A 10,097-nucleotide genomic window follows, 5' to 3' on the forward strand; every position below is an offset into this window, starting at 1 on the left:
CGAATTTTATTTAGGGATAGTTGTAATACCCCAAAAATTTAGATAATGACCAAAATAAAAATTTTGAAAGTTTGTTAGTCAAAGTAGAAAATTTATTAAAAGTTTAAGGACCTAAGTACTAATTTTCCTAAAAAGAATTTTATTCCATAAATGGATTTAGTTAGTGGCCAAATTATAAAATTTTAAAGTTTGGTGACCAAAGTATAAACTTGGAAAGGTTTAGGGATCAATATGGTAATTTTAAAAAGTTATAAATTGGCCCTATAAATAAATATTTTATCTCAAGAATAATGTTTATGTGGGAATCAGAATGTTAATACGAGTTTTGTAATAAAAGTTATAAAGCAAGGAAGTTAAGGAAAATTCGGTAAATCAGATCGAATAGAAAATTTAGGAAAATTTTGAAGGATGATGAATTAGACGGAAAATATTATTTTCACATTTTTTTAAATATTGGAAAATAATATAAATCTTGAGATTTAAGGTTTTAATTCCATGTTTAATTTGGACCGTTGGATTAAAGTAACAAGATTGTATTTTTGAAAAAAGACAAGGGTAAATCGGTAAACTAAGATCTTATTTGTTCATTTTTGACTTATGGGAGATGATAAGGTTGAGGTGACTTATTTTGGAAGATGATAAGGTTGAGGTGTCTTGATTTAATGGTGATTATGAAATTTCATTAAGGGTAAATTGGTAATTTCCTAATTTAATGAATTTAATATTCATTGAAGTTGAATTTAATATTCATTGAAGTTAAATTTAAGGTAGATAAGCATGAATTTAATCTAAAGTTTCATGCCAAAAGTGTTCATCATCTTCTCCATTGTTGTTTCCTAAGGTAAGGAAAAATATTTGTTTTCCATTTTTAAGCCATTTCCTTTGGATTTCAAGTTATGACGTGAAATAAGAAAGTGATCTAATCAAAAAAAGCTATCTTTTGGTACCAATTATGCTTGCTCAACTTGCTTGATTTCAAAGATCCCAATCTTAGGGTTTATGTTCATGCTAGGGTTCATGAAATTGAAGATGAATGCTGATGTTTTTGAGGTTGTAGATTCATTTTCAAGCTTGATTTATGATTAAAACATGTTCAAACTTCCTAGAAATGATTCTATAATTTTCGGTCAAATGAATAAATTATAGAACTTTGTGTTATGATGAGAGCTGATTAGGTTTTGATTTTAGAGATGTTGTAAGGTTGATTGGAAGTTGATTTAATGCATGAATCGTATCATAATCTAACAAAATCATGAAAATCTAGTTATATAAGTTTAAAGTATTCGACCATGGGTTAGTTGAGTGAGAAAAATTATGGAAAAAATATATAAGGGCTGAAAATGATGAAGGATGTATTCTAAAAGCCGTAGAAAAATTTAGGGACCATTTTATTAATTTTAAAAAGTTAGGGGATCAATTTGGTAATTTATAAAATTGTGAATGGTTGTATAATTATTTAATAGTTGATGTCCTATGCTGGAAATTACTGTTTTGGGATTGAAATGAGTGTTTAGATGTGAAATATGACCATTTTGGAACTTTGAAAAGATTGGTGATTTAAGTGCAATATTCACATAGTGAGGGTGCTTAAATGTAATTGTACCTTTGTAAGAGTACTTGAATGGTAATAATTTCTGTTTAGTTAATCGATTGATGGAATAAGCCAAGAGGGGGTGAATTAGTAATTAAAATTTTTGTGGAAGCTTTTGTAGAAAATTGAAAGAAGTTGCAGAGCGATTTAGAGTGGTTCGACTTTCTCAACCAAAGTCTACGTCCACTACCTTAGATATCCACACTAAGGATTTTCCAACAAATTCACTAATTTGTTCTTTCTTTTGAGGCCAAAGAGATAACCTTGCAACTCCCTCAAGAATATACCCCAATTCTTGATAACACTCTTTCTCAAAGAGAAGATTACAAATTTGCAAACTTACAAGGAAATCCTCACAAGGCAATATGTTTGCACAATTCTAGAACAAGATAAGAACACTCAAAGATAATTACAATTGAGCACAAATTGTGTTCTTGAAAGCAAAATGAATATTGAAAGGAAATTTGGCTTGAATTGCACAAACTTGATGTTTGATGCTTTCTCTCTTGTTTCTCTATTGATTCTTCTTTCTTGTTGTTTCTTGTTATTGATCAATGGCTTCTAAGCTTGTTTAAATACTCCTTCAAATGATTCTGAAAGTTGGGGATGGTTAGTGGAGTCAATAGAGCCGTTTAAGTGTGAAAACAATTAATTAAAGCAGTGGGAGCGTCAGTGCATCGATGCATACCCATGGTGTATCGGTGAATCAGTGTAAAATTCAAATATTTTGACCGTTGGACCCTTAGTGCATCGGTGCACTAAGAGTACATCGATGCATCAAGTGCATTCGATGTTTTAAAATAGCCAAGTGCATTGATGCATCAAATGCACTGAGTGCATCGATGCATGGTATGTGCATCGATGCTTAAAATGCATTCGATGTTCAATTTAATCCAAGGTGCATCGATGCATGGATTGGTGCATCGGTTCATCACTTTGAAAAATTGATTTTTGGCTTGATTTTGGTTCAAAATACTGTGAAAATTGTTTCAAAAATAGTTTAAGTATAAAACACAATTTTACACATTTAGTAAGGTTTGAAATTGATCTTGAAAGACTTGGAGTAATAATTTGATATTCGATTAATTAAATCAAATATTCTTAGAAAATCATTTGTAAAATCTTAAAATTCATTTAAACTTAATTTGTTATATCGAAACATCAAAATGTTTTCAACAATCTCCCCCTTTTGATATAACAAAACATTTGTGTTATTTTAAGATTTTCTAAAATTTGAAATCAAATTTGAAAAATTACTCCCCTTAATATAATACTTCTCCCCTTTAACACTTTTACACTTCTCCCCCTTTTTGTTAAATTAAAAAGACTTTAAAATATTTTAAACAATGTTTTAAAAAACATAGCCAATTGATTTTCAATATATATAGCTTAAGCAGCTAAGATCACAATCAAAAGAGAGAGTAGCCATTAGTTCCATAATCAATATTCATAATCAAATGTGAAATGGCATAATTGGTCATATATGTCTAATATGTAAATGATGCAAAAATAAAATTAATAAACATTAAGCTCATAATTCAAACCAAACCAAATATATATATTAAGTTCAAAATCCAATCATCCAAATCATAACTCCATACACAATCAAATAGTTAACCAGAAACATAAAAAACAATCCACATTTGAAATACTAAGAAAGCATAACAAGAAACCAAATTTACCTCATCAGAGGATCGAGAGGAGAAGGATAATGAGCTCAAACTTCAAGAGTGAGCGCGTCCATACGTTCACGCATCTCCCGCTGAAACTTAGTAATATGAGACTCCATAGAGGCAAACCTCTGATCAAATGACTCCAAGAAAGATCGAAAATATAGTGGCATTTGATCTTCTTGCCGTGCCGGTTTCAGTGCAGGCTCATTGTCTGGTACATGATCATCGATATCTTGCATAAGTTGTTGAAACTCAGGATCATCGTCAGCAGCCGGTGCCAGAGGAGGAGCACGAGAAGAGTTAGGGGTAGTTCGTGAAGAACTCGCTCTCGGAGTTTGCTTACCGGGTCGAAAGACCCAAAGACCGGTTTCCTCGTCTTGTTTCCAATCCGCTTTCTTTAAGGATGTAAGATTGATTTGATTTTGGAGTGGGATAGGATTGTCGAGAGAGACGTTTAGACTGAGTTTGATAAAGAGGTTACTAAGAAGACATCCATAAATTAATGTTTCGACATGTTTTGAAGGAACAATGTTTATGATGTCCACTAGTTGACTAAATATAATGTGGGGCAGATTTATTTTGATCTTATTTTTAATACAGTGCATCCACCATAAATCCCTAGCACAAAGAGTGGAGTACCTACCTCCGGATGGTCTAAACCACCAAGAGATCATCAAATGAAGAAAACGATCGTGATGAGATCGTAGAGTACTAACACTAGAGTTTGGAACATAGGGATATTCCACATTTTCATTCTCATTATATATCCCATCATCATCTAACCCAAATTGGAAAGCTATAATCTCGGGGTCAATATTAATATATTGACCTAAAAGATAGGATCTAATGGCTATAGTTCCACATTGAGTTTCATTTTGAATACATACCGCATTGGAATAGAAAATGAAAACTAATTGTTGATAGATGATAGGTTTGAGATGAAACAATTTATCAAACTTCCAAGTTTTAAGAATCAGAAGGTATTCAAAGTCCATATCTATCATGGCTTGAAGAGAAGGAATACTCTATTCACAGATTTTATAAGATTGGAAAGAATTTTTGTACCTAGAGTACAATTCGTCTCTATGATGCTTAGGCATGTTAAAACAAGATCCTAATAGGCTATTAGGAGGAGGAGGAACGGGATTAGGAGGTTGGTTTGAACGAGAACGACTCGATGAAGTTCTAGGGCATTTGGGATTGGACATGGTTAACGAATCGGATTTAGGAATAAAACCTGCAATTTTAAAACACATGTATGCAATATAATTAATCCCAAAACTCAACTGAGTCCTCAATAATTCAAAATTCTCTAAACCGAATCCTAATGGGCAAGGTTTTGAAAACTATTTGAAAATAATTTTTGTAAAATCATAATATGTATAGTTTTCATGAAAACAACATAATTAAATCAAAAACATCAAATTTAAAAATTAAATTCATATTTTCGATTTTTTCGAAAATTTAAAAATTCTTTGAAAAATTTGTGAGTTTTTGATGAAATTGGTTGTAAAATCTAGTTTGTAATCATCAAACAATCAATTCCCGATATAATGTTCATCATAGAACTAATTAAAACTAGTCCTAAGATCAAAAATCAATAAAATAGAGGTTTTTGAAATATTACCTTGAAAATTTTGGATTGATGAGAATGAGATGTTATTTTGCACGATTTGATGATAAGAGCATGATTAGGAGTTGAAAATCTCAAAGATTCTGATCAAAAACCAAGGATTTGGAGTAGTTTTGATAGTAAGGAGAGAGAGAGGAGCGGCGGCCAAGAGAGAGTTTTGAGAAAATGAGGAAGAAATAGGGTTTTTATCCAAAAACCCGATGGATGCATCGATGCATGACCTTGTTCATCGATGCACATTCAAGGCGTGCATCAGTGCACCTTCATGGTGTATCGATGCACATTCAAGGATGCATCGATGCACTGTTAGGTGTATCGATGCATTAAGCACAAAAATGTCAAAAATCCATTTTAAACACTCAAAATGCTAAATTAATTAGCTCTAGTGGTATTGGCAACTTATATATTGAAAATTAATCATGTTCAATCAATCAAATTAATCTTTAAACTACTTTTGAACAAAAAAATAATTTTCATCAAGAAACATAAACTCCCCCTAACTAATAGCAAAGAATGCAATAAAAAATTATTATTATAAGCATTTTTCATTTATTCTTAAAAAGTGCTAAAATTATTTTAAATACTAAGTGAAGATAGGTCAGTTAAACCTAATTCTCTCCTAAGTGTCCAAATCTTTCCTTGTCTAAAGGCTTTGTAAAGATATCCGCTAATTGGTGCAAAGTATCAACAAATTCTAGAACTACATCTTCTTTAGTGACATGGTCTCTAATGAGTGATGTCTTATTTCAATGTGCTTAGTTCTAGAGTGTTGGATGAGACTTTTAGTGAGACAAATAGCACTAGTATTGTCACACTTGATAGGAATGATACCTACTTCAATTCCATAGTCAAAAAGTTGATGTTTCATCCATAAAACTTGTGCACAACAACTACCAACTAAAATGTATTCGGCTTCAGTGGTAGATAATGCAAAACAATTTTGTTTCTTTGAAAACCAAGAAATCAACATATTTCCAAGGAATTGGCAAGTACCGTAGGTGCTTTTCCTATCTAATTTACATCCTCCATAATCCGCATCAGAAAAGGAATGCAAGCTAAAGCTAGAGTCTTTAGGATACCAAAGTCCTAAACTAGGAGTGTCCTTAAGGTATCTAAAGATTCTCTTAACAACTAGTAAATGTGATTCCTTAGGGCATGATTGAAATCTAGCACATAAGCAAACACTAAACATAATGTCCGGTCTACTTACAGTTAGATAAAGCAAAGAACCAATCGTTGACCTATATAATTTAACATCCACACATTTACCTCCTTCATCTATGTCAAGCTTTGTTGATGAGCTCATTGGAGTGTCATAAGGTTTCCCATTTTCCAGTCCAAACTTCTTGAGCATATCTTTAACGTACTTAGCTTTATTGATGAAGATTCCATATTTTCTTTGCTTGATTTGAAGTCCCAAGAAAAATAAGAGCTCGCCCATCATGCTCATCTCAAATTCACTTTTCATTAGCTTAGAAAATTCTTGGCAAAGAACATCATTAGTAGAATCAAATATTATATCATCAACATAAATTTGAACAACTAATAAATCTTTACCTTTATGCTTTAAAAATAATGTAGTGTCAACCTTCCCTTTTGAAAAAACTTTTTCAACTAAAAAGTTTGATAATCTTTCATACCAAGCTCTAGGAGCTTGTTTTAAACCATAAAGTGCTTTTGTCAACTTAAGAACATGATTTGGAAATTTTAAATCTTCAAAACCAGGAGGTTGTTCCACATACACTTTTTCCTTTATAAAGCCATATAAAAATGCACTTTTAACATCCATTTGATATAATTTAAATTCATGAAAACATGCAAATGCTAATAACATTCTAATTGCTTCCATCCTAGCTACGGGAGTGTATGTTTCATCATAGTCTATGCCCTTTTCTTGAGTATACCCTTGAGCAACAAGTCTAGCCTTATTTCTCACTATATTACCACTTTCATCAAGCTTATTCCTAAATACCCATCTAGTACCTACAGTAGATTTATTACTAGGCATTTCAACTAATGTCCATACTTTACTTCTCTCAAATTGATTTAACTTTTCTTTCATAGCCATAATCCAATGTTCATCTTTTAATGCTTCTTTAATATTCTTATGCTCTATGCATGAGATAAATGCAACATAATTACAAATATTTCTAAGAGAAGATCGAGTTGTTACCCCTTTGGATGGATCACCTATAATCTCACCATCTTTGACATAGTTGTACTCTCTTGGATAAGATACTTCCCTTTCTTCAATAATTGGATTCTCGAGAGGATCATATGTTTCCTCATCTTTCATTTCTTCCTTTGATAATGGTTCTCTAACGTCATGTCTAACGTCATTTGTATTTATAATGCCTACATCATCATTCATACACAAATCCTTTCTCGGAAGGAGATTATCATCGAAAACAACATGTATAGACTCTTCTACAACTAAAGTTTTTTTATTAAATACTCGATAAGCTTTAGAGTTTAAGGAATAACCCAGAAAAATTCCTTCATCACTTTTAGCATCAAATTTTCCAAGATTGTCTTTACTGTTGTTTAAAACAAAACATTTACATCCAAAATGATGAAAATAGCTAATGTTAGCCTTTTTATTTTTAAAAAGTTCATATGGAGTTTTCTTCAAATTAGACCTAATCATTACTCGATTAATAACATAACAATCGGTATTTATGGTTTCCACCCAAAAATATTTTGGCAAATTGTTTTCACAAAGCATGGTTCTAGTCATTTCTTCTAAAGTTGGATTTTTCCTCACAGCAACTCCATTTTGTTGAGGGGTTCTAGGTGCTGAAAAATTATGGCTAATACCATTAGAATTACAAAATTCAGTAAATCCAAGATTTTCAAATTCAGTTTCATGATCACTCCTAACACTAGTTATATAGTAACCTTTTTCATTTTGGATTACTTTTGAAAACATGATGAATTTTTCTAATGCTTCATCTTTAGTACTTAAGAATAGAACCCAAGTATATCTAGAATAGTCATCTTCGAAGACAAATGCATATTGTTTTCCAACCAAGCTAGTAGTCCTAGCTGGTCCAAAAAGATCTATATGGATTAATTGTAATACTCTACTAATTGATACATCATTAATGGATTTAAAAGAAATTCGCTTTTGTTTTCCTTTAGCACAAGCATCACATATTTCATCATTATCAAATTTAAGCTTAGGCAACCCTCAACCTAAATTTCCTTGAATTAGCCGTTGCAAAACACTCATACTAGCATGTCCTAGTCTCCTATGCCATAACCAACTATCATGCTCATCCTTAGCAACTAGGCATAAATTAGTCATATCAATAGAGTCTAAATGCACCATGTATATGTTTCCTATTCTATGACCAACAAGCATAATCCGATTAGATGCAATGTCAATAACTTTACAACCATTAGTTTCAAACATGACATTGAATCCTTTATCACAAAATTGACTAATACTCAAAAGATTATGCTTTAATCCATTCACATATAAAACATTTTTAATTTGTATGGAAGAGGTATTACCTATTGTACCTATACCTTCAATGTGACCTTTTGAATTATCACCAAAAGTCACCTCTCCTCCATTTTTGGCGTTGAGCTCTATGAACCGGCTTTTGTCCCTGTTCATGTGTCTTGAGCATCCACTATCAAGGTACCATGAGTTTGAATTTGTTTCCCGTGCCTTGTAGCAATGCTCCTTTTCCTTCAAACATAGATTAATTTCTAATTTTTGGTACCCAAATTCTTTTGGGTCCATATTCATTAGTTTCCAAAACCCTATTCCCCTTAGGTATCCATTTGTGTATGATATCCTTATCTTTAGTAGTAATGAGTTCTTTAGGAACCCATATACTTCTAATGATTTTTCCATTAGAGGTTCTTCGGGGACTTCTATGATTGTAGTTTTTAAAACTTTTTCTAACAAAGTTGGATTTTGAATTTTCTCCATTTTCAAAACGTTTTGTTCAAACTTTATCAAAAGAAGCTTTAAGATCATCAATTTTCTTTTGATGATCATCATTAACCTTTGAAAGTAAATTTTGCAAATTCGAATTTTTCTTTTCAAATTTTTCTAGTTTGATTTGGAAATATTTGATTTTACTTTCAAGATCGTTGTTGGTTTTGGATATGAGTTTATTTTCATTTTTCAATTTTGAAATATCATTTTTATATTTTAAAAATAATTTCTCATAATCCGAAGCCAACCCATTATATTCCTCTAATAACTCATCATAAAATAAATCATTTAAATCAGATCAGTTAGAGGTTACCTTAGAATCTTCCCCGAATGCCATCAAGCACAAGTTTGCTACTTCTTGTTCCTCTTCATCGTTCCATGTAGCCACGTGAGCCTTGTGCTTACTCTTTGATTGCCTTCTTCAATTGTGGGTAATCATATTTTTGACATGCCTAGGTTTTTTTGCATTCATTGCAAATGATCGGGTCCTTCTCATTTGGTTCATTTTTGAAGCCTTCATTTTGTTTGAATTTTCTTCCTCGGTTAGGCCTCATCATTTTTCTAACTCGTTTGGCAAACAATGCCATTTCCTCGTCATCTTCATCTGAATCACTCTCATCTTTTGTTGATTTGAGAGCGACTCCTATGTTCTTCTCCGTCTCTTTCTTTTGCTTGTCTTTTTCCTCAAGGTCTTCCTCTTCTTTAAGCATCATTTCATGCTTGAGGAGAGAGCTAATAAATTCATCGAGGGTCAAGGATTTCAAGTTCTTAGCCTCAATGATCGCCGTCTTCTTTGATTGCCAAGCTTTTAGAAGAGAGTAAACTAACTTCCTTACAAGCTTGTCATTTGGAATGATTTCTCCATATGATTGAGGCTATTGACAATCGTGGAGAATCTATCCGTCATAGCTTTGACATCTTCATTTGGTTTCATCCTGAAATTTTCATAGCTATGAGTTAGAAGACTAAATTTAGATTCTTTTACCTCGTTTGTGCCTTAATGAGTGACTTGTAGTTTGTCCCATATCTCCTTGGCGGTTGTGCAAGATGAAACTCTCCCGTATTCATCTGGTCTAAGAGCACAAAAGATAATATGGATAACTTTGGAGTTGAGCTGGAACATTGTTGTCTCTCCTTCACTCCACAACCTCGGGTGAGTGGAGGGTTTGATGTATCCATCTTCTATAATATTCCATGCTTCCAAGTCACTTGATTGAATGAAATACATCATCATATTCTTCCAATAAG

Source organism: Hibiscus syriacus, unplaced genomic scaffold, assembly GCF_006381635.1.
Source record: "Hibiscus syriacus cultivar Baekdansim isolate YM2019G1 unplaced genomic scaffold, ASM638163v2 tig00016637_pilon, whole genome shotgun sequence".
Lineage (NCBI taxonomy): Eukaryota > Viridiplantae > Streptophyta > Magnoliopsida > Malvales > Malvaceae > Hibiscus > Hibiscus syriacus.